This window comes from Colobus angolensis, unplaced genomic scaffold (genome assembly GCF_000951035.1).
Source record: "Colobus angolensis palliatus isolate OR3802 unplaced genomic scaffold, Cang.pa_1.0 Scaffold33, whole genome shotgun sequence".
In the NCBI taxonomy this organism is placed as follows: Eukaryota; Metazoa; Chordata; class Mammalia; order Primates; family Cercopithecidae; genus Colobus; species Colobus angolensis.
The window spans coordinates 10,274,286-10,300,530 of NW_012116599.1; the positions used below are offsets into that span (position 1 = coordinate 10,274,286).

General features: G+C 40.6%; 1 protein-coding gene across 1 annotated transcript in view; it reads left to right on the forward strand.

The window, feature by feature from the left end:
• Positions 1–26,245, forward strand: part of CAB39 (calcium binding protein 39) — a 127,846-nt gene that overhangs the window by 3,735 nt on the left and 97,866 nt on the right. The gene's annotated exons all lie outside the window — the stretch shown is intronic.

Here is a 26,245-nt window from a genome sequence, read left to right on the forward strand (position 1 = left end):
TACCCCATCTCAAAAAACATATATATAAAATAAAAATAATAAAAATAAAAATTCATTTTCCTCTTTTTCATTGCTCCTTTTAATTGGGCATTTGGTTTTATGAATGTCTTTACGTGTTACAGAAATGGGACTGTGGAAGGTGGATTAATATGGGTAACAGAAAACCTTTGATAGACTTTTTTTCACACACTTTGTTGTGTGATAAAATTGTGTGAAAAAAGACCAAATCTCTGAATCTCTGGGTTAAATTACTTGTGACTTGTTATTACTGAGGTGTAAAGATCTGACATTATGAAGTCAAGTAATCTAAAATTGCGTAGCAATTTGTTCATCAGTATCTTTTGGCCATTGTGAGAAGACTTGTATTAGAGCCTTCTTTAATTACAGAAGGAATTGAACTGTGCGAGAGTTCTTACATTATATGCTCTTACTGACTCTCCGACCAGATCCCAACCACTTTTTAAAAAATTCTCCTGCAAGGGAGTCTTGCATTGAGAAAGAGAGACTGTCCTCAACTCCCCTAATCTCTACAGTCCAGAATATGGGGGTAGAGTAAGGTGAAGCAAATATTTCTGCCATCACCATTTGTAGAGTAGACCAGCCTATGAATAAAATGATCAGTGTTCTGCCTCTGTTTCTCAGGCCCTCCAAGGATTATGAGAAGAGTTACTGCGGGTCTAGGTGGCAGATCATAGACTGGTGGTGATGAAATCAGGTTAACAGCTTGTTGCCATCTGCATTTTTGGCGGGTGGGGTGCATTGTAGTCCTTCGTTGTGCCATTTCTGTTTCATTGAGCTTCCCAGTCCCACAGTGCTTTTAACTTTTAAAACAGAAGGGGTGAGGGGACAGCAGAATTGTGGTTTATAGCAGCTGTGATGTCAAGCCTGCAGAGGAAGGGAGAATGGCATGCAGAGAATTGCAAGAGGTCATTCGGGTGTGAAGTGGCTCCAAAGGAGGGAGGTAAATCCTGCCTTGGCCATTTATGTTGACCATATCCAGTGCATGCCTATTTGTATGATCTTTAATAGCTTTTGTCTTGGTACTCAGAATATAGTGTTTTAAGTTACAGATTGTGTCTGCTTGTTCGTGTGTGTGTTCATATGCATATTTTCAAAGATGGAGAAAATCTAGCCATTATTTAGTGGCAGTTTGGTTTTATATGGTAATTATTCTTTGGGAGCATTATCTAGCAAAAATTGTTGAGGACCAAGAAAGTACGATACTGTTAAAAAAGTCACACACTTTATTTTGGTAATATGTTTGAGAAACAGAATATACATTGTGTAGCTTTATCTTAATTAAGTTCCTACTTTGACCTTGTCTAATGAACTGTAACTTGCTCTTTACAGGGTACCGACTGTTAACATGTTAGTCACTGTTGTCTCCTTTCGCAGTAGATTATATGTCAGCTGTATTGAGACACTAGGAAGAAATACTTGAACAGGTTTCTGTTTACATGTCTGTAGTTAAGGCCCACTCTTAGATTTATAGAATTTGGAGAGGCAGTGTTAGCTAGTGGTTAAAAGCACAGGTGCAGCCAGACTGCCTAGATTTTGAACCCTCATTCCTCTGCTGTGGGCTCTATAACCTTAAGTTCCTTCTGTCTAGCTTGAATTCCTTGGATGGTAATAATAGACAATATCTGACAGGGTTGTAGGACAATTAATTGAGTTGCTACATCTGAGGTGCTGCCATATATCAGATGCCTAGCCATAAGTTGTGTGATGCCGAGGATAGGCTTTTCCAGGTGGGAGAAACTTTAGAACTTCAGAGACAACCTGGGCAGAATGGTTCTTTCTGCAGGTGGGAACACTGAGGCCCACCATAACTAGAGCAGAGTTTGGTTCACTTTGAGCGGTAACAGGTGTAGCTTTCTGCAAAGTGAAGTCTCTTTCCTAGGGTTGTATGGCTTATTAGCCACAGGACTGAATCTGGAGCCTGGTTTTCTTCATTCTTTGTCCAGTTTACTTGAATTAAGTATCATACTTTATGCAGTAATGTCTCCTTTTGAATCTTTTCACTAACATTTACAAAGGTTGTATTCAAAATATATTAAATGCTCTTTGTCATATAATTCTTTTTTAAGGTTTAATATACTAATATTCATAATATTTGTGATGTAGCTGGCAAGTCATTTGGGAGGGGTATATGAAGTTCAAAGCTGAAATAGGCGAAGAATCAAGGGAAATTAACAAAAATTAGTTAGCTTGGGGGAACAAATTACCATTTAGGTCCACTAAATGTTGGGCAAACCTCTTAGGTAGTATTGTCCCCAACATCATTATTGATGGGAAACCAAAGTGAGGGGTTTGTCCAGGATAACACAAACATTGCACAGTTGAGCCAGAATTTGAACTCAGGTCTGCCTTACTTCAAAATATGTGCTCCCTGAAATAGGGTATGACTCCCTCATATGAAATCATTTTATTTTCCTTGCTGAGCAGTTTTGAATTAGTATTTTAGAATGAAGGTTTATAAATAGATCCTAATTTGGACTTTTATAGATTTCCAAGCAGTAACCACATGTTATAATCTAAAAGAGATGGTTTGTTACAAATGCTTTAGTTGTATAGTCATAATTTGATTAGTGGCTTATAGTTTAGTTAGGCCAGTAGATAGTATTTAATTTCCACATTATTCTTGTAGAGAAGATGGGAGGCCTGTGTTACAGTGGGAAACACAGAAGCCTGGGAATCAAAAGCTCTGGACTGGGTCCTGACTCCGTGACTAATTATGTTGTCACTCTGGACAAGTAACTCCATCTCTCTGGGCTTCAGTCATCCCATTATTACACCAGGGGTCCCAGATTGAAAACCCCTCAAGTTCGCTTGCCCTTATTTTCAGTGATTCGTATGTAGGCTTCTGACTTGCCTTTTTCTCCTGCACTGGTTCCCTCCCCTTTTGCTGGTGGTCTTACAGTCTGTCTGAGTACTTTATGGCATGTGACTGTGCTTTAACCTTTTTTCTCCCATTTGGTCAGATGCCTAGTGTTATTTCATAGTACTGAAGTTCTCTGCTTAGTAAAGAGAGTAACATCAAAATGTGTATTTTCAGATTTTCTACCTTTGTGCTTATGAATAAGTAGTTAAGAACTAAATGTTTTATGTTTGTAAAGTACAATCTTACTAAGTCAGGCTATTTATTAACAAATCCTCAAGCCTCACATCAGTTTCGTTGTCACAACTGTTTTAAAGTTCTGCGAGCTGTTTGTTTTAGGGGAAGGAAAGATGTTAACCAAAGGCAATGAGAGTGGGAAAGAAAGGACCAAAAATGTAGAATCAAATTTGGGGATGTAAAGAACATGCTTTGGCTGTAGTTGGTGTTAATGCCCTACCTATGTAAAGGTGGCATCCTGGCTTAGATCACAGGGTTCTTTGCAGCTCGGGATTCTGTCACTGGTAAGACATAAAGGTGATATTCACCACCCATTAGCATTCATAACTCCTCAAATGTCTATTATTAATTTGGTCCACAAGTAGTTTGTTTTTTTTCTCAGGACGGAGTCTCACTCTGTTGCCCAGGCTGGAGTACAATGGCGCGATCTCAGCTCACTGCAGCCTCCGCCTCCCAGGTTCAAGTGATTCTCCCACCTCAACTTCCCGAGTAGCTGGGATTGCAGGTGTGCGCCACCATGCACGGCTAATTTTAAACGGGGTGTCATCATCTTGGCCAGGCTGGTCTCAAACTCCTGACGTTGTGATCCGCCTACCTCCGCCTCCCAAAGTGCTGGGATTACAGGCGTGAGCCACCGCACCAGGCTTAAGCAGTTTTTAATGCCCCTTGTGCTAGGTAGTGTTCTAAAGACTGGACCTCAAGGAGCTCTCGGTAAACAAGATTTTTCCTGCTTTGATGGCATATGATCAGCCAGCCAGTTCATTTACTTTTGAATTCTATAGCAGGGAGACAGAAACTCAGGCCATTAACGTGACCCAGGTAGATACTCTTTTGACTTCCATCTCTCTAGTTACAGTATGGTTTCATCGCTGTTCAGCATTGGTGAGTTACAGGTTTTTCATATGTATGTAAGTTTCATGTCTCTAGATTGTAATTTATTTGAATAGAGGTTTTTTGTTTTTTACCTTTTAAAATTTATCTTCTCTCCCCTTTTCCCCACCTCATGTTTTCAGAGTATAATAATACGTTCTTTCTATAAATACTAAATGATACAGCTATGTGGTAGTATGATAAAACTTTTTTTTTTTTTTTTTGAGAAGGATTCTTGCTCTGTCGCCCAGGCTCGAGTGCAGTGGCGCGATCTCTGCTCACTGCAGCCTCCACCTCCCAAGTTCACGCCATTCTCCTGCCTCAGTCTCCCGAGTAGCTGGGACTACAGGCACCCACCACCACACCCGGCTAATTTGTTTGTATTTTTAGTAGAGTGAGGGTTTCACCATGTTAGCCAGGATAGAGTATGAGAAAACTTTTGCAGTCAGCATGGTGGCTCATGCCTGTAATCCCAGCACTTTGGGAGGCCAAGGTGGGCAGATCACTTAAGGTCAGGAGTTCAAGACCTGCCTGGCCAACATGGCGAAACCGTGTCTCTACTAAAAATACAAAAATTAGCTGGGCATGGTGTCAGGTGCCTGTAATCCCAGCTACTTAGAAGGCTGAGGCAGGAGAATTGCTTGAGCCCTGGAGGTGGAGGTTGCAGTGAGCCAAGATCCTGCCACTGCACTCCAGCCTGGGCAACAAGGAAACTCCATCTCAAGAAAAAAGAAAAAGAAAACTTGCTTAGCAGAGATGAAATACTTAACCAAAATACAGTTTTTTTCTGTTTATCTTTTTATTTCAGCTATATTTGTGCTTATATGAAAGTGATTTACATACTATGATAATTGAAGGTTATGAGGATCCCCTTTTCCCAGATAAGATCCACATAAAGCCGTGTTTCCCAAATTGTGTTTTGTAGAATGCCAGTCTTTTGAGAGATTGTTTATAGGAGAGCTTCCAGGGTGACATTTTAACTTGGGAAAACACTGGGTTAAATGTAGTTAAATAGATTTTTTTTTTTTTTTTTGAGACGGAGTCTCACTCTGTCGCCCGGGCTGGAGTGCAGTGGCCGGATCTCAGCTCACTGCAAGCTCCACCTCCCGGGTTTACGCCATTCTCCTGCCTCAGCCTCCCGAGTAGCTGGGACTACAGGCGCCCGCCACCTCGCCCGGCTAGTTTTTTGTATTTTTTAGTAGAGACGGGGTTTCACCCTGTTAGCCAGGATGGTCTCGATCTCCTGACCTCGTGATCCGCCCGTCTCGGCCTCCCAAAGTGCTGGGATTACAGGCTTGAGCCACCGCGCCCGGCCAGATTTTTCTTTTTGATGGTGGTTGTGTTACTGTTTTTCTGCAGAGCTTGTCAGTTTTTAGTAGTGTGTATTGGCAAGTTGAGAAATACTGCACATTATATTTCCTTCCTTCAAGTATATTTGGTTGAAAGAACACCCCTCCCCCCAGGAAATACCCACAAACATCTTGAAGAAAGGTTCTACTGGAACACAGTTTGAGAAACCCTCTTATTTGCATATTTATTAGTATGGCATTCAAAGCATTTACTTGCTAATTGGGATGATAATTCTTTATCAGTTGAAATTCAACTAAGATTGCAGTGGCTTTCCAAGCTTTTTTTTTTTTTTTTTCAGCCTGCAGTGAGAAATTATGTTTTTGATCAGTGACCCAAGACATATACACACACTCTCAAAACTGAAAAAGAAATTTCATGAAACAGTACTTAGGTCTTACTACATACAATGCATTCTGATATTTTCTGTTTTATTTCTTAATGCTTTTTATGAACTACGAAAATAATTCAGCATGCAATTTGAGAGACACTACAAGGTTACATGATTTTATAAACTTATGTTAGAGTGAGAATATACGATACAAACTTTAATTTTTCTATGTAAAAAATATGTTCTGTAGAGATGGGATCTCACTATATTGCCGAGGCTGGCCTTAAACTCCTGGGCTGAAGCGATCCTCCTGCACCAGCAATCCCAGAATGCTGGGATTACAGGCATGAGCCACCTTGCCCAGCCCCAAACTGTTGTATAAGTGAGAAAACTAAAGCTCAGTGTAGAAATGAGGTGGGAGGGGCTCTGGCCATTCTGGATTTAAATCCTGGTTGTGTGTTATTGGGCAGGGTGTTTAATGCCTGTTTTTCCTCAGCTTTCTCATTTGTAACAGAGCAATAATAGAACCTATACATAAAGTAGCTGTTGGGATTCAGTAAGAATGCATGCATAGTGTGTCTGCTAGTGTGCTCTGAGTGCCCAGTACATTTTAGCTTTCATGATGGTTGAAGTCTCAAATTCTTTCTGCTGTACTATACGTACTTTGAAAAATATTTTAAGACTGTGGAAGTGTTTAAGTAACCTCCAAGTAAAGCTAGACTCTTGATCTCTAGTTGGATGTATCATTTGTTGTGATCTCAGCCCTCTGAAATAGTAAGTTTTAAAAATAGCGAAAAGGAGCCACTTAAAGTTGTTCTGTATCAGTTGCAAGTGGACTCTCAGTTGCCGAGCTTTATATTATTGTGTAGTTTTAAAACTATTCTTTTTTAACTTTCTTAATTTTCAGTTTTGATAAAGAAAAGAATGAATACTTTAGCGGCTATTCAAGCCTTTTTTAAATTCTTTATAAACTTGTAATTAAATACAAATATATTCATACCTGTAACCTATTAATTTAGCTTTCTTGTAGTTTTTAATTCATTAAAATTTAAAGAAAGTTACTGTTTCCTGTTTTATCCACGTGTCTGCAGGTTTGGTGAGTTTGCCCATTCTCAGTGTATTATATTGCCTTTGGGGGTTTAGTTTTGTGTCCTGACCTAAGAAAAAGGACATTTACAGGGGATTTACAATAGTTGGAGCCTGATTTCGCATTATCTTTTTTTTGTTTTTTTGTTTTTTTCCTTTCTGGTTTAGACACTTTATTTTCATTTCTCTGCTTTGGGCTTCCTTAACCCACCCCATTTAAATTTTAAGGTTGAACCTCCCCCAAAAACAGGAAGACAAGCAAGTCTCTGATTCAACATTCTTGGGGGAGTAAGTTTTACTCTCCAAAGCCACATCACAGAAATCCTGCTGCCCCTTCTGCAGCAGGTGTGTCCTCATCTGTACGTTCCTACAGTGTGTTGTCTTTTTGTTGATCCTCCAGTTGTCTCACCTCCCAGACCCTTCTCCTCCTTTTAGTGCCCCACCCCACACTGTCCTTGGAGAGCCGCACTATCACCGGGGCACCCAGAACCCCCTGCCTGCTGATTGGGCTTTGGTTAGGTCTAGCCAGTGGAAGCCCTGGGCAGGAGATTAGAGGGTAGGAGGAAAAAGAACTCAGCGTATGTCTTGGCCTGCCCTGTCCGTGCCCTCGTGGCATTGTTTGGCCAGGGGTTCCCATTATCTTAAACATAGCTCGCTGCTTCGTTTATTAATGGCACTACTGAGGCATTTGAGTTTTCTGGCCATGGATTGTTTCTCAGTTTGTTTCTTTTATCCTCCAGTTTGTCTTCAGTGCGACCTGAAGTTGCTGAAATAAGAGGTTCCAATCAGCATCACCGCCACATACCAATTCAGTATGAAAATAGCATAAAGAGGGCCTGGTGGTGTGGCTCACACCTGTAATTCCAGCACTTTGGGAGGCTGACGTGGGTGGATCCCTTGGGGCTTTTAGGAGTTTGAGACCAGCCTGGGCAAAATGGTGAAACCCTGTCTCTACTAAAAATACAAAAATTAGCTGAGTGTGGTGATGCACGCCTGTAATCCCAGCTACTTGGGAGGCTGAGGCATGAGAATCGCTTGAACCTGGGAGGTGGAGGCTGCAGTGAGCCGAGATTTCACCACCGCACTCCAGCCTGGGTGACAGAATGAGACTGTCTCCAAAAAAAGAAAAAGAAAATAGCATAAAGGCATACAGATTCTCTGCTTGTGTGAACAGGAGGAATGTGATAAAAAGAATAAATAATTGCTAACATAGCACATGTATGTTAGCTGCTGATAAATAAGACCTCTGTGAATAGTTTACCTCGTTTAATCTTTTAATAGCCCTTTTTAATATCAAATTTTGTCCTCATACTTTTAGGTGAGTAATGGAGAAAAACAAGCAAATTATGTAATTGTACTGAAGTTATACATGTAGAAAGGGGTCGTAGATTTGAAACCCAGGTCACAGAGCTTGAACTTGCGACCTACCATGCTGCCTCTACCACAGGATACTGGAATGTAGCATCATCCTGGAACGTAGGACATTTCTGATACAGAAACAGATGAGATCAAGTCTCCTGGTCAGGATGTTTGATGTCTCAGGACACAGAGAACTTTCATTTCTCGTGACTGAGTTGCTGTCAATGATCTTTGAGGAGTTGTGATGAAATGGAGCCATGCAAGAAAATTAGGAAAGTTAAAAGTACGATTTTTCCATAAAAGGAAAAGATGGAATCTACAAATCATGAGACTGCACTTGATGTTGATTGCCAGAGTCCGAGCTATGTGTTGATTTCTAGAAGCTACCATATATTAACTATTTCCTTTTTTAGTAGGATTCTATTAAATGTCTTAGATAAGGATGGGGCAGGATAGGATTGCTGAAAGAATGCATGGTTCTTCCATATTTGAGATTATCTGAAAATATTAAATCGTACAGTTTAAATTGGAATATTTTTCTAGGACTTAAAGTCATTTTGATGGTTTTGCTTTTTAATTTGATTTTTTTTTAGACAGAGTCTCTGTTACTTGGGCTGGAATGCAGTGGCACGATCTTGTTTCACTGCAACCTCTGCCTCCTGGATTCAAGTGATTCTCGTGCCTCAGCCTCCTGAGTAGCTGGGATTACAGGTGGCCAGGCTGGTCTTGAACTCCTGGCCTCAAGTGAGCTGCCCACCTTGGACTCCGAAAGTGTTGGGATTACAGGCATGAGCCACTGCGCCTGGCTTCATTTTGATGTCTTTATAGGATCCTTTTACTTGTGTTCATTATAGCTATCTAATATGCTTTGGGGGAGTCTCATATGGCACATTAGTCACAGGTACGGTGGCCTGCATCCCTATGCCTTAACCTTCCCATGTAGGCAGGAAGGAACTAGGAACTGTTAGTATCTTCCTGTATGTAAACACAGCAAAGTAAATACTTTCTGTTTTTATATTGTTAAAATCATCCATTTCTGTTCTTGAAGATTGTTGCTAACTTATTCGTTTACTCAAAAGCTAGTCTTGGTCTTGTTCACATAGTGATTGGAAACTGAGTTGATGGAAAGAGGGCAACCTTTCCCCACAGAAGCTGAAAGGGAGGGGCAGGGAATGTTTTTTCTTTTTTAGTCTTACAGAAGGTCCCCAACTTTTTACACATAGTGAAAGGAAGACAGAAGGAATCAGTGTGCTTAGCATACGAGATTGTATGCTGATGCCTTTTGGTGTTTGAAAAGGTCAAAAGACTGTCTTTTATGGAGGCTTTTGTTCTTGTTGAGAAGAGGAAGGAATAATAAATACAGAGAGGGAAGAGAAACAAGACAGGAGTATATCCAGAAGAAAGTAACCAAGTAACCATAGACATTGGGTCTAAATTTGTGTGTCATGCACAACTTTGAAAGAGCTAATAATGAAGGTGGAACCGATTGCTTTTCAGAATTGTCTTAAGAAGTAGAGCACTTGAATAGATTGTTAACCATATTTAATAACATATGTAAATATTTAAATATATATAAATTGGAAGAGGGCAACCCTTCCTCATGGAAGCTAAAAGGGAGGGGCGGGGGATATTTTAAATGTATGTAAGTATTTAAATATGTATGTATTTAAGAAGTAGAGCACTTGGATAGATTGTTAACCATATGTGTGTGTGCACATGAGTGTGTATATATATATATATTTTTTTTTTTTTTTTTTTTTTTTTTTTTTTTTTTTTTTTTGCGACAGTGTCTCGCTCTATCACCCAGGCTGGAGTGCAGTGGTGCAGTCTTGGCTCACTGTAGCCTCAACCTGGGCTTGAGTGATCCTCCTACCTCAGCCTCCTGAGTGACTGGGACTACAGGTGTGCACCATCATGCCCAGATAATTTTTTTGTGTTTTTTGTAGAGATGGGGTTTCACTGTGTTGCCCAGGCTGGTCTAGAACTGGGCTCCAGTGATCCATTTGCCTTGGCCTCCCTAAGTGGCCAAGTGCCGGGATTACAGGTGTAAGCCACTGTGCCTGGCCTTAACTTATGGAATATATTAAATATATATTAAAGGTTGTGGCCTCCCAACCAGATAGGGGAAGGAGTACTCCAGACCCAGTTAGCATAGAAATTATATACTCTCATATAAATGATATACCTAACATATATACCCATGTAGAAATTATATGTTCTCTTTAAAAGTTTCAAAAAACATAAACTAGATTTATTCTAGATCCTAGAATACCAAAAGATACCAAATTCATGTTACAAAACTAGCCTAGGCCAGGTGTGGTGGCTCATGCCTGGAATCCCAACACTTTGGGAGGCTGAGGCGGGAAGATCACCTGAGGTCAGGAGTTCAAGACCAGCCTAGCCAACATGGTGAAACCCAGTCTCTACTAAAAATGCAAAAGTTAGCTGGGTGTGGTGGCATGCACCTATGGCCCCAGCTGCTTGGGGGCTGAGACAGGAGAATTGCTTGAACCTGGCAGGCGAGGTTGCAGTGAGCCGAGATCACACCACTGCACTCCAGCCTGGGTGACAGAACGAGACATCGTCTCAAAAAGTAAAAATAAATAAAAACTAGCCTAAACTCTTAAAAACCATATAAAATATAAGAACAACAACCTGATAAGACATTACAAAGGACAAAAATTGTATTCCAATTTATCTTTTTTTTTTTTCTGCTCACTGCAGCTCTTCCACCCAAGCTCAAGTGATTCTGCAGCCTCAGTCTCCCGAGTAGCCGGGATTACAGGGGTGAGCCACCACTCCCAGCTAATTTTTGTAGAAATGGTGTTTTGCCATGTTGAAAGTGCTGGGATTACAGGTGTGAGCCACCACACCCTGCCCCAATTTATCTTTTATATGTGTTTTTGAGACAGGGTTTTGCTTTATCACCCATTCTGGAGTGCAGTGGCGCAGTCATAGTTTACTGTAGCCCCGAACCCCTAGGCCTAAGCAGCCCTCCTGCCTTGGCCTCTTGAGTAGCTAGGACTACAGGCATGTGCCACCACACCCAGCTATAATTTTTTTTTTTTTTTTTTTTGAGGCGGAGTCTCGCTCTGTCTCCCAGGCTGGAGTACTGTGGCCGGATCTCAGCTCACTGCAAGCTCCGCCTGCCGGGTTCACGCCATTCTCCTGCCTCAGCCTCCCGAGTAGCTGGGACTACAGGCGCCCGCCACCTCGCCCGGCTAGTTTTTTGTATTTTTTAGTAGAGACGGGGTTTCACTGTGTTAACCAGGATGGTCTCGATCTCCTGACCTCGTGATCCGCCCGTCTCGGCCTCCCAAAGTGCTGGGATTACAGGCTTGAGCCACCGCGCCCGGCCTTAATTTTTTAAACTTTTTGTGGAGACGGGATCTCATTTTGTCTCCTAGATTGGTCTCGAACTCCTGGGCTCAAGCAATCCTCTTGCCTTGGCTTCCCAAAGTGCTAAAATGACAAGCATGAACCATTGCACCTGGCCCCAGTTTCACTTACAGAAACCATGAACTTTCTAAGTAAAACACCAGCAAAACTAATTAAATATGAAATTGTTAAGACAAAACCTGGTATTTACTGTGTGCCAAGTAAGTGTTTTAAGCACCAACATGATCTCAGTTAATCCCTGCAGCTTGAAGAAAGAGATTACTATGCTTATTTTACACATTATGAAATACAGGCCAAAAGGTTAAATAGTCTGCCCAAAGATAAGTTGCAAATAAGCCACAGAGCCTGATTTTGAACCTTGAGAGGTTTGCACCAGCTAGTATTTAACCTCTGGCTATATCGTCCCAATATGTGCCAGGATAGCAGTGTTAAACAGGTCTTCTTGTTTTATGAACTCTTGAAATCAGAAAACAAAACAAGGATGCCCAGTAACACTGATGTTTGATAATATCTTGGCCAGTGCAAGAATACATCAAATAAAAGACTTAACTGTTGGAAAAAATGGTGGAATATAGCAGTATTTGCAGATGGTCACAATTTTAAACCTGGGAAAACCAAGAGAATCAAATCAAGAGTTAAAAATAAGAGTTTGGTGCCTGGTGTGGTGGCTCATGCCTGTAATCCCAGCACTTTGGGAGGCCGAGGCGGGTGTATCACCTGAGGTCAGGAGTTCGAGACCAGCCTGGCTAGCGTGGTGAAACCCCGTTTCCACTAAAAATACAAAAAATTAGCCAGGCATGATGGCGTATGCCTATAATCCAAGCTATTCAGGAGGCTGAGGCAGGAGAATGGCTTGAACCCGGGAGGTGGAGGTTTCAGTGAGCCGAGATCTCCAACTTGGGCAACAAGAGCAAAACTGTCTAAAAAAAAAAAAATAAAAGTTTAGTAAGATGGTTTTATAACACATAAAGATATTTAATAATTGGTACCATTTGGTTATGAAAAATCTTGACCAAAAACCTCATTCATTATAGCAATAAAAAATGAAATGCCCAAGGTGAGGGAATCTATAAATATTTGAGGTTTTTACAAGAAAAGTATAAATTTAATTAAGTGAAAAAAGACTTAAATAAGAACAAATGAGAATTTTTTTCCAAGTTGAATCAATGTAGTATTGGCCAGATAATACTGTCAGATTTTTTAAGAAGTTGACTTATGGAACACAGTAAAAGATACATACGAGCCTACTACATAAGCAACATCACACATTAGTGGAGAAAAATAAAGGATTATTTAGAAAAAATTTTTTCTTATAATTTTTGAGGCAGAATCTTGCTCTGTCACCCAGGCTAGAGTTTCAGTGGCACAATCACGGTTCACTTCAGCCTCTACCTCCTGGGCTCAAGTGATCTCCCACCTCAGCCTCCCGAGTAGCTGGGACTACAGGTGCACACCACCACACCCGGTTAATATTTGTAGTTTTTGCAGGTTTCACCATGTTGCCAAGGCTAGAGCAAAACATTTTTAAATGTTTGGTTATTCTTTGGGAAAATCAATTGTGATAATTAAGGTACCCTTTATATGAAAATATATCAAATAGGAGAATGTATAAAAACTATACTTTAGAAGAAAACTTTTTTTTGTTTGAGACCAAGTCTTGCTCTTGTCCCCCAGGCTGGAGTGCAGTGGCGTGATCTCGGCTCACTGCAAACTCCGCTTCCCAGGTTCAAGTGATCTTCTGCCTCAGCCTCCCGAGTAGCTGGGATTACAGGCACCTACCACCACCCCGGGCTGATTTTTGTGTTTTTAGTAAAGACGGGGTTTCGCCATGTTGGTCATGCTGGTCTTGAACTCCTGACTTCAGGTGATCCACCGGCCTCAACCTCCCAAAGTGCTGGGATTATAGGCATGAGCTCCTGGCCAAGAAAACTTATGTGAATATCAATTGGAGGAAAAAGCAGGCTTATTTTCATTGCTGTCGAGTGACAGAAGAAAAGAACTAAGAAAAATGCGTGAAAAAAATTTGTGCGATGATGGCCAAAGTGTTGACATTTACCTCAGTATAGTAAAAGCTTATATAAATTGATAGCTGTCATTTATTAGTAAGCTCCTTTTATGTTTCAAATGCTGCCCTAGGCATTTTATTCATGTTAAAATTTTATAACTAATTGAGATACAGAAGGTCAGTGTTTTACCCCCAGATTTTGGTTCACACCGCTACTAAACAGCAGAGCTGGGATTTAAACTGGGGTCTGATAAGAGATGGTCTTAATCCTTAAAGCATGCTGCCTTTCAAGCAAGTTAAAAGCTAAAACACTGGACAAGTGAACAGCCAGATCAGATAGTGGCTAAATAAAGTAAATGTAAATAAAACAATGGGCAGTGCTGTTAGAGATTTTAACAAGTAGTAATGCTTAATGCAGGTAGAGTTGCATTGAGATGCATAAGGCAAGATGATCTCATATACTGCTGGTAGGGCCTTTCTGGGCAAGAGTTTGGTCCAGGATATAGCCAGATTGTTAAGATACTCATGTAAACCAGGAAAAAATAAAATTCCTTTTTCATTTTTACTACAAGTGATCTTCAGTGTCTTAAAAAATCTAGCTGTTTTATTGATGATGGCGATGGTTGCTTAACTCTGAATATACTGAAAACTATTGGATTTTATGCTTCAAAATACTTTTTTTGAGACAAAGTCTCACTCTATCACCGAGTCTGTGAGTGCAGTAGTGTGATGATCATAGCTCACTGTAGCCTCAAACTTCAGGGCTCAAGTAGTCGTCTCTCCTCAGCCTCTGAAGTAGCTAGGACTGCAGACGAGCACCTCCACACCTAATTTTTAAATTTCTTGTAGAGACAGAGTCTTGCTATGTTGCCCAGCCTAGTCTTGAACTGGTCTCAGGCAATTCTCCCGCCTAGGCCTCCCAAAGTGCTGGGATTATGATGTGAGCCACCATGCCCAGCTGAATTGTATGCTTTAAATAGATAAATTGTATGGTGTATGAATTTTATCTCAATAAAGCCAATATTTAAAATATCTAGCTATTTTAGCTATTGATTGGAGAAGAAAATAGTTAGCTTTTTCGAACTTTGTGTTGTTAAAAATGTTCCAACAAGTTAGAGCCTTCCAGTTCATCCTGCACTGATTTTATTGGTACACCCCATTTAATGGAGTATCCTAAATCTACAGAAAGTGGAGTTAGGTCTAAGACTGTCTTAGTGAGTGGTCAAAGGAGACAGAGCTGAGAGCTTGGTGAAATTACCTTACCTCTTTTTTTTTTTTTGAGACAGAGTCTCACTGTCGCCCAGGCTGGAGTGCAGCGGGGCTATCTCGGCTCGCTGCAAACTCCGCCTCCCAGGTTCACACCATTCTTCTGCCTCAGCCTCCCGAGTAGCTGGGACCACACCTGACTAATTTATTGTATTTTTTAGTAGAGACAGGGTTTCCCTGTATTAGCCAGGATGGTCTCAATCTGAGCTCGTGATCCACCCACCTCGACCTCCCAAAGTGCTGGAATTACAGTCGTGAGCCACCGTGCCTGGCCGAAATTATTTGTTAACAAGAGAACTCAGTTTCAGGTTTATCAGTTAGTTTTAAGACCACTTACTTAGGTTTTAGGAAACATCTTCTACCTCAGATTTATTTAAAACTAATGTGTGCATACAAACATAATCTCTGTTGATTTTCAGTTGTATCCCACCTTGTGAGGAGTACATGAAGATGGTCCTTGCTGTCTAGGGGCATATATACATGTAAATGCATTTATTGTTAATTTTCAAATACAGGGGTGCATAAATCAGGGTAAAATCGCTCAAACGTTCAGTGGGGAGAAAAAAAAAACCACTTCTTCTTGGGTTGTTGGTTGTTGGGGGAATGAGACCAGTTAGATCAGCCTGTTCTGATTATTCAGCAGTGAGAGCAGGATGGGATGAATGATGATGATGATGAAGTATGTGCCTATAGGAGAAATGGCAACTAGTTGCCCACCTGGCCTGAGTCAGTGTGGTTAGTAGGAAGTTGAAAAATTATTTATTTCATGACATAGGCATAGTCCCCAATAAATTTCGAGCATTATAGATACTTACTGATTTGAGGTATTAAAAACTGCCAAGAGAGACTTCTTTACGTCATCACTGACAATTAAAAAGAATTTTAAATAATGGAATTTTTTTCAACCAGGACTAACAAATATTTATGTGCAGGTTACCCTGCTGCACCCTACTTTAAGTAGAGGGTTCTCTGTCTTTGCTAGATTGAGAAATGGACATGTGCAGGAAAGTTGGCTAGTCATAGGGAATCAAAATAGTCACAGATTGGTAGGGGTGAACAAATGTCCTGACTTCCCAGACAGCACACATTTATGCCTGTTGTCCTGATGTATTTATTCATTGTGCCCCGCTTCATTCTCCAGTTTGCCCTGGTTTGGATGATAAATTGTCATCTTAGCATTCAGCAGTTGCAAGACTAGCTGTTTCTTGACCGCCTCCTCTCATTTTTTTGCTGTTAAGGATGCAAGACTATTGTATCAGGTCCTAGGGTGTCCCCCTGACGTACCCCCAAGGTAGTTTGATTCTTGGGTGTTGCTTCTGGAGCTGTAGCATTCCTTCTTTGAAACTAAAAGGGATTTCAGTAGATTGCCTTGACTTTTCTTCCTTCTCGATGAGAGCTGTATGCTGTTAGCACTTCTGGCTCTAAAGTATTCGACTTTGCTTGAAAGGAGACTCTAAATGTAAACACTGTTTTTGCCCAGATTCTCTCTTCCTTCACTCTCCCATAAGTAGCTTCTCAGGAACTATTGAGAGAGAAATTAGGGAGTTGCAGATTTTAAATGGTCGTTACTGGATGCCTTATAACTCTAAAAAAGGACTGTTTAAGGAGACAGTGTGGCAGTATTCCTATACTTACATATTTATATAATGTTTAATTCTTTATTTTCCATATCCCTTCCAAGTTTTAGAGCAAATGTTTCCAAGGGAAATACCAGGAGTTTCACAAGATCATTTTGGGAGTTGAGTTTAGGATGGCCAGGGGAAAAAATTACATTTAATTTGCATTTGCTTATATAATCTTGAACTTTATTCTCAATTTGTAAAAATAAGACATACTGTTTTTACACTTTAATTTTTTCTTTGTTTCTTCCCCTGTTAATGACACATTTCAGATCTCCATCCCCAAAAGTAGATATGCAGAGTATATGGAAGAATAAAAGACAGTGCCACTCTCAGCCTGCCCTAAGCCAGTTTGGCCCTCTAAAAGATAAAGAGAAGAAAGATCTGACCCCTGCCCTTAGAAGTAACCCTTTGTATTAATTGGAACTCTCGTGTTTCTTCCAACAAAACAAGGATTTAGTAAAATTTTATTTTGGGGAAAAGGAAGGAGGTGCATCTGGGTCTCAAAAGCTGGAACCAAGAATACAGGCACCTTTAAGACTGTCCATTTCCTACTGCATTTCCTTGCTTATTCGCCCCATGATCTCTGTGCAGACTAGATTTTTCCACCTGATAGAAAATCTGGCCACCTGCATTTCTTAAGTATGTATCATGAAACTTCAGCCCTTGGATAGACTGGACTTCCTGTTCGGTGCCTAGCTTGCCCCTCCCTAACCTCTCGGTTAGGTTGTTGAGGCCAGCAGGGTTGTGGTCATGTAAGGCCTTAGTACCACCCACTGGAGCTATGTGAGTGGTATGTGTGAGTGGGCGAGTTGCCAGAAATAAATGGTGCTGGGGGTGATATAGAATGACCCTGTGACCTTTCCGAGGATTGGTGGAGTCTGTCGTCTTCCCCTCCCATTTGTTTAGATGTCCAGAATCAAATTCTGTAGACTTCTTGGTTATTTGACCCAGACCACGTCTTCATTCCTGTTATTTTGCCCTTTTTCTCTCATGTTAGTTTTAAAGGTAGGCCCTGTTTTAGGGCTTTTGGCCGCAGGTATCATGAAGGCCTGAGGGAGTCTAAAGGGCTGGCCCACAGGATCCCAGAGGCATTCCACCCTGACTGAGGAGCCACTGCACTTATATTCACTCAACTGCGGAGGGAGGACATGGAATATGTGCCCCACCCAGGGGGAACACTCTTCTGCATTATTAGTCTTCTGGTCTAAACCACCAATATTTGGCAGCGGTGGTGGGGTTGTGTTTTCTGTTGAATCATAGGAAAGCATCAAGTGACCAATACCTGTTGATTGGGTAGCATTTGATTTATCTCATCGGCCTGTTTTCCATTTACATTGTGCTCTTTGCTGGTCACCTCCCCTGATACCCTTCGAATTCTTGTTGTTTTCCTTAATTTCCTTAGAGAGTTTGGAGTAGAATGTGGAATCACAGTTTACAAGTAGAGCTCAGCCATTCTTTTATTTATTCTTTTATTTTTGAGAGAGAGTTGTTGCTGTGTCACCCAGGCTGGAGTGCAGTGGTGCATTCTCGGCTCACTGCAACCTCTGCCTCCTGGGTTCAAGCAGTTCTGCCTCAGCTTCCTGAGCAGCTGGGATTACAGGCACGCGCCACCACACCTGGCTAATTTTTGTATTTTTAGTAGAGATGGGGTTTCACCATGTTAGCCAGGCTGGTCTTCAACTCCTGGCTTCAAGTGATCCACCCGCCTTGGCCTCCTCAAGTACTGGGATTATAGGCATGAGTCACTGCTCCCAGCTCAGCCAATATTTTAATTTATGAATGGTTTGTATACCTGGTTAAAAATTAATTTTTGGGGGGGGTGGGGGGAACAGAGTCTCCTTCTGTCACCCAGGCTGGAGTGCAGTGGTGCAGTCACGGCTCACTGCAGCCTTGACCTTGCCAGCTCAAGCAGTCCCCCTACCCCAGGCTCCCAAGTAACTGAAACCCTAGGTGCGCACCACCACACTCAGCTAATTTTTAAACTTTTTTGTAGAGACTAGGTCTCACTGTGGTGCCCAGGCTGGTCTTGAACTCCTGTGCTCAACCAGTCCACCTGCCTCAGCCTCCCAAAGTGCTGAGATTATAGGCATGAGCTACTATGCCCAACAACAAAAAAAAATTTTTCTATAAAGACCATTTAGACTTTAATATCTATAATGGCTTGCATGTAATAGGGGCTTGAAAAGTATGGTGAAGAAACTTGGAAGTATTTTTATTCATCTTTACTTACCAGAAAGGAGAACAACAGGAACTAAGGAGTTACTCCACACTGCATAGGGACTCTTCCAGAGATGGAAGAGTTATGGCGACCATCGACCGTCTCTCCAGTCTCAAGTTCGAGCGGGCTGGTTTGCTGTTACTCATGGATAGAATGTATTTGACTCTCAAGAAAAATGGTGAAAGTTTCCTCTTTTGCTGCACATTGTACGTATTGATGGCTTTAACCCATTTTCTCTGTTTGACTTAATGTAGTAATCTCTTCCCAGACAGGATGTCCCTGTCACATTGTTACCTATTTCTACCACAGTGAGAATATTGACATGCTAGATCTTAACAGTATTTAACAAATTTATCGTGGTGGTAAGGTAAAAAGCTACACCCTCATGCTAAAATTAGATTTTTTCATGTTCCTTGCCTGCCATTTTAGGGAAATGGAGAAAATTAGGGACATGTTTCCTTCTCTCGTTTTTGTTTTTGTTTTTTTTTCTCCCTTCTGTCTCATCTTCCACTTCACCCGAAGGAATTAGATAAAAAGCAATGGAAAAGTAAAGAGAGATGAAATTATTCTCAGGGCAAGGTTAGTATCAAATGCATGTCTTTTACACTAGCTGGATGAAGCCTACACATTTGGCTTTGAGTTTGAGTAGCCAGAACAAAGAAAGAGCGAGCAAATCCAAGACAGTTTATGAGGTAAAAAGGCGGCCAACCACTTAGGAGAAGCGTAATTTTCTGTAATCGAGACCCTGTGGATCCTTTATTAATGCGAGCTCTGGGTCCTTAATATACTTCTCAAATCTCAGTCAGGAGGAGGGGAAGGAGAGGAGTCAAAAAAATCTGAATAATTTGACATTGCTCAAATCTCAACAGTGTCTGTAAAAATGAAGTACCTGAGTTCAAGTTTAAGGTATCTTAGTACAAGACATAAAAGACATAGTATTAGGCCAGAGTGCAGTTTTATTAAATCATTTTTCTGATGCTCTGGAGCTGTGGAAGTGGCCCTCTATAATTATTCGTGCTGCCTACCTTTTAATTAAAATTGAGTACCAGAGAGGTCCAAGGTTAGTGTCTGGTAGCTGCTCTGGCTTTAACAGTTGGCTCAAATAGCAACCAACACTAGTATCTGCCTTTCGAAACTTAACCAGGACTTGATTTCAAATCTAGTTACGTAAGTTGACTTGGAGACCAGGTTAGTGTTTTCCTTAGAAACTGGTTATGCACTCAACATGCAGACATTTTTAATAGACACTGTTTTAAAGTAATTTTTAGAAAAAATTTTTAAATTGATGACACTGAAACCCAGTATATAAAACTGATAAGAGTGAGGTGTTTGGGCTGAAGAGGAGATAGACCCTCCCCTGCTCCAGATCTTAGAATAAGGCTTAAAAGCCACTGTCAGGCCGGGCGTGGTGGCTCAAGCCTGTAATCCCAGCACTTTGGGAGGCCGAGACGGGCGGATCACGAGGTCAGGAGATCGAGACCATCCTGGCTAACATGGTGAAACCCCGTCTCTACTAAAAAATACAAAAAACTAGCCAGGCGAGGTGGCGGGCGCCTGTAGTCCCAGCTACTTGGGAGGCTGAGGCAGGAGAATGGCATAAACCCGGGAGGCAGAGCTTGCACTGAGCTGAGATCCGGCCACTGCACTCCAGCCTGGGTGACAGAGCGAGACTCCGTCTCTCAAAAAAAAAAAAAAAAAGCCCCTGTCAGAATCATGGCTACTGTCATTTTAGTTTGACAAGACTTCAGTGCCTGGATCTCTGTTCTCCCACTGTTGTGGAACAAGCTCACCCTGTCTCCCCACTACCCTCTTAGGACACCTGCAGAAAATCTAATTTTAAACAATATAACTTCCTTTTCAAGCCACTATGAGTCTGAGACATTGGCAGTATGGTTAACAATGACCCCAGCATTTGAGGGGAGAGAAAAATCCAGAGGATAGATTTTTGAGGCCTGCATGGAAATGATCATCTCTGTCTGTTAGAGGTTACAGAGCGCTGTCACAAATATTTTGTTTAGTCCTCACGTTGACTTACGTTAGTAATATTCTTCTGCTGAAATAGTAAAGGAAAAATGAAATCCCATTTTTGTAGAGGAAAATAAGTTTTTAATGTAAGTAAATGTATCCATTGTAGCTCTTCCTGAGTGGTTTTAGGCCTCTCACTAAAGCTTAAATTTTTATGTTCCCTTGGATATAAGATGCTTTTGTTGTGCATTTTAGATACTGCTTTGAGATTAAAAAGCAAGTTTTTCAGTTTGACTATATTATGATGTCAACACTTACCTGGAAAGCACCACTCCATAAAGTGTGGAATGTTCTTTGAGCAATAAAAAAAAGGTATGTGGTTATTCTGTAAACAGCACTTGGGTTTTTCACCTTCTGCCTGCCTTTTCACTTCATTACCCACCAGAGCTTGACGAAATTACAAAGTCATTTTTCTTGCCTTATCATACTTCAGACTGTTGCATAAAGTCTTCCAGTCAAACATTTTCTGACCCTTATCCAAATTTTTCATTCTACGCAATGCAGTTCAAGAAACGTCTCCGCTGAAGTCTGGGACCTTCAGCACACAGTGCCCTGTCTGTGCATATTAATCTTCCATGGATTTAAGTCTTCTGTATTTGTGCCTTTCTCCCCAGCTGTATTCTAAGTCCTGGAACACCTAACGAGTATGTACCACTTATCATTCGTGCCATTTAGTTCTCATCTTTTGGTTTATGAGCTGAGTTTAGACTGTATGATTGGGAACTTTTTTCCTCCAAAAACACAAGCAAGAACTTTTATATTTGATTGTGCCAGTCAGTTGGCAAATGAGGTTTGGTTACTTGCTCTGAAGTTAAGTGTTGTTTAGCCTCATCATCTCATCAGGATCAAGACTTCATTTGCCAGTTAGTGTGTTGATGTGGAGAAGTGGAGTGGAAAGAATATGTTGATTGGTTAGGAAAATTCTCAACAGAAATTATTCTTGGGTAGAATGTTCTATGTGATCTTCTACAGGGCTGTGTACTTGTGCATTCTGTAACCCTAAATGCTGCTGCTGGAAAAAGTCTGTTTACACTAAATACCACCATACGGCAGCCTTTGAGCAGTTTAAAAAGAAACCTTCCAATCTCCTACTATGGTGGTTCAGCTCAGGCTGGTTTTGTAGCATGTTTGTGTTTCTGTGGGCATTTGGCCAGAACAGAAATAGCAATGCTTAGACCTTGAAGGAGAGTGATTTTCCAGGTTTATATCTGATGCTGTAGAAATAAGTTTAAAGTTATAAATTTTGCAAATAAAACTTTTTTCCAAAATAGTTATTCATTGGAATGACTGAAAGGAAAAACTAAAAACCATTTCACCACTCTCAGGTATGACTTTTTAGAACCATAGCATTTCTAAACTTCCTTAATTCTTTGACACAAAAATCATTTTATGGAAGGCCTTTTCCCCATACTTGAACTTTCAAGTTTTCTCATTTGTTTAGGTATTCTTTTAAAGGAGTTATCTTTATAAAAGAGCAGGATTCGCTATTTACTTTTCTTATTTACCGAAACGTGGGTGAGGCTGTGATGTTTGCCTATGATCATATGGACTATGTTTACACAGCTTTGTAGCAAGTGAGAGTAAATTTAACCAGAAGGAAAATAGATATTTTAACAATGTAGACATTGATTAACCTTTTGTATTTTAAAATACAGTACTTATTTGTCTAGAAATAGCTGAAGTTCCCATTTTCTGAAACTAGTTCTAAAAATATGATAATGTAACTCTTAATTTCTTAGGGTATCTGTGACTAAATCATTGTAAGTAAAACTAAAGATGGCAGATCTATATTGATAAAAGACCTTTAGCATATTCATAGAAATCAGTCATGTATTACAGATGTTTCTAAATAATGCTTTGTAATATGAAACTATAATTTGAAGTCTTTTTTTTTTTTGAGATGGAGTTTAGCTCTGTTGCCCAGGCTGGAGTGGAACAGCGCCATCTCTGCTCACCACAACCTCTGCCTCCCAGGTTCAAGCAATTCTCCTGCCTCAGCCTCCCCAGTAGCTGGGATTACAGGCATGCGCCACCACACCCGGCTAGCTTTTTCGTATTTTTTTTAGTAGAGACGGGGTTTCTGCATGTTGGTCAGGCTGGTCTTGAACTCCCGACCTCAGGTGATCCGCCCACCTTGACCTCCCAAAATGCTGGGATTACAGGTATGAGCCCCCACATCCAGCCTCTAATTTGATGTCTTAAGTCATGATAAAGTCTTTGTGCTTTGCCATAATTTGAGAAGTTGAGCACTGTGAATATGATTGCTATCATTAGTATAAAAGAGCTATTCAAAGTGATTTTAAGTCTTCTGCTAACTGCAGGTTCAATCTTATCAGTGAGTTATAAAATCACCTTAGTGATTTTATGACTAGCATTTACAAGGAAGGGAAGGAGTAGGGAGCTAGGATAGAACAAAGTAGAATAAAGAATGTCAGTATAATTTTACATAGTAAGTATAAGTGCTATTTGGTGGCTCTTGTTTTCTGTGTATGAATATATGTCCATCATGGGTCAAGAGGTCAGAGAAGTCTGTATGCCACCAGTGATACTATAATGCAGTTAGTTGGCCTGGTGGCCTCGTGGTTATTTAATGACTGTACACAACATACAGATTGATGAGAGGCTTTATTGGAAAACTCCAGTACTGTCTTCCCTGACCTATTCATACTTTTAATAGGAAGTAAAGGAAAACTTGTGCGACTTGCTAATCAGATTTGTAGTTGACAGGAATCTGGTAGGGGAAGCTAATGTATACTGGATAACAGCATTAAGATCCAGGAAAAAAAATTTAAATGCCATACTACATACTGAGTCTAAATCAGAAGGAATTAAATAGGAATAATTGTTCAATCCTGCCGGCATGTCCCAAAATGCAGTAATACAGCGGACCCCAGCCTTTTTGGCACGAGGGACAGTTTTGGCACGTGGAAGACAGTTTTTCCACGGACTAGGGCTGGTGGGGTGTGCAGGGTGGGGGATGGTTTCGGGATAAAACTGTGCCACCTCAGATGATCAGGCATTAGGTTCTCATAAGGTGCGGACAACCTAGATCCCTGGAATGCGCAGTTCACAATAGGGTTCACACTCCTATGAGATCCAATGCTGCTGCTGATCTGACAGTAGGCAGAGCTCAGGCAGTAATGCTGTCTCGCCCACTGCTCACCTCCTGGTGTTACTAGCAGTCCACTGGACCCGTACCAGTCCACATTCCAGGGGTTGGGGACCTCTGCAGTAGTATACAATGGATGAAGGTGGGGCTTCCTATGCAACGTGTACAAAAGACTTGGGTCAATTAAATTGCTCAGTAGAATGTTTTAGCTGTGTGGTGTGACTGTTAAAACTTAACGTAATTTAAGATCACATTTATGAAATATATGGAAAGGTAGTCTTGCCTGGTTAGCTAACATATGGGGAGTATGGGATCCAGTTTGGAGCACCACACTCTGAGAGGAGCAGTGACAAATAGGAATGTCTGGAGAATAATTCAGATGGTCCCCTGATTGAGTTAATTCCCCCAAGGTTTATCTCCCGCTGTAACAAAACCACAGCTGGACAAATTTTATGGGAATTTGGTTTGCTGACTATGCTAATGGTGGTGCAGATTCAATGTGAATATGTGGTTCTCATTCCCAGACAGCTCACAGGATAGTTTTGAGATGGTCATTTACATATTAACATGAATTATTAGACTGTTGAAAATGCTTTCAGCTCTTTCTTCATGACATCTCTTTCATTTTATCCCAATTCTGGATGCCACCATGCTTAAGACACAAGGATACAGGTCTACTTCAGAATATTCCTACCTGATACCCATGGAAATGGTTGCTCAGATTTGATATTTTGTCAGTTTACTTCTATATTTGCCTCTGGCTTGGCTTGGACTGGGATAAGGTCTAGGAATGGAAATTTATCTTTTTCCTTAAAAGATGGAGTCTCATTTTTTGCCCAGACTGGTCTCTAATTCCTAGCCTCAAGCAGTCCTCCTGCCTCAGTCTCCCGAGTAGCTGGGATTACAGGCGTCCATGCCCAACTCTAGGAATGGGAATTTGATCACGTCATGAGTTGGAATCTAATTCTAAAAGGTATGTGTATACATTCAGTTCTTAAAATATCCTCAAATCATAAGGCTATAATTTTGAACAATATATCAAATTTAAGTAAGTTTATGTAATGTTATACTTATTCAACATGTATTTAGATATACTTACCATATAAAGACTATGTTTTGCCTCCCCCAAATTAACTTAATTAGTTGCTGGCTAAGTGGAGAAAAGTCACAAATTCTTACGGTGGATTTCTTGATTTACTTTTTTGTCTATAACTAAGCAGTGCCATAATGAAAGCAGCCATCATTTCTCACACTGGATAGTATAGTGAGATTCATTAAATGAGACTCTACTAGAATGGCTTATTTCAGAAAGGTACCGTTGCTTGACTATAAATGTTTGATATCTATAAATATGAAATTTTGAATTCATATTCAGGGTGCAGTTCCAAACCTAGTAGGAAATCCAAAATTTCTAAATAAAAAGATTTACAGGTAAATCTTATAAGAAAATAAAAACTTCTTATATTAAGTGACAAAGTTGAAATGCAAACGGCAAACTAGGAGAACGTATTTGCAAAAAAAAAAAAAATCTAAGCAGCCAAAGGGATAATGTTCATAATTATTCAATATCCTACAAGTCAATAAGAAAAGGATTCCAAATTGGGCAATAGAGATGTACGATTTCAGTAAGAAAATAGAAATGGAGGTATGTTCGTTGTCATTAATGATTGGCAATTCAAATTAAAGAATTGATCAGCGGGGTGGAAAGAAGAGGAAGTCAAGAAGACAGCATTTTTAATCTGGCAAATCAGAAAGGTTAATAGGTCCTAGTGTTGATTAGCTGGCAAAGAAATGGCTGCCATCGTGGACTTTTGATGACTGTGTAAACTGGCCTAAGTTTTTGGTATGAGTTAAGAATCTTTGTGTTTTGACCCTCAGACTGCTGCTGCCTTATCTGAGTCACTCAATCTTCCTTGGCTGCATTTTACTCTCATATCTGGTATACATAACTGCACAGAACATTGTGTGGTCTCTTTGTGGCCAGGTTAGCCCTTTGTTTAGCTAGTCCTTATGAATAGCTTTCTAAGGTGGGCAGGACGGGTCTAAGTACCTCAAGCTTTATAATGATGAGGAAACTGGCATTTGAGCTCAGTGACTGTCCTGGGTCTGGTTAGTAGAGAGGAAGACAAGGAGTTGCAATTTCTTTCCCTTCTCTCACTCTATAGGACTTCCACAGACAACTAGGCTGGCACTCTAAGATAAAAGTAAGGCTGACTACATCTGCACAGAAAGGAAGGAACAGATAGAGTAACTCATTAAAAATAAGACCCCTAAAGACGAATGTTTTTGCTGAAATAGTTACAAAGCAATCTGTCCTTTGGAAAAATGCTGTGATGACCCTCTACTGACTCTAGGAAGAGTTGTGTTAGTCTCACAGTGTCAAGTGTGAAGAAAATACGTATTTACTTTTATAATTAATCTAAAGGACATTATTAAAGATAGTTTTGTGTGGAGTTATTGATAAAAATATTGAAAGTTTTGCCAAGCTACATT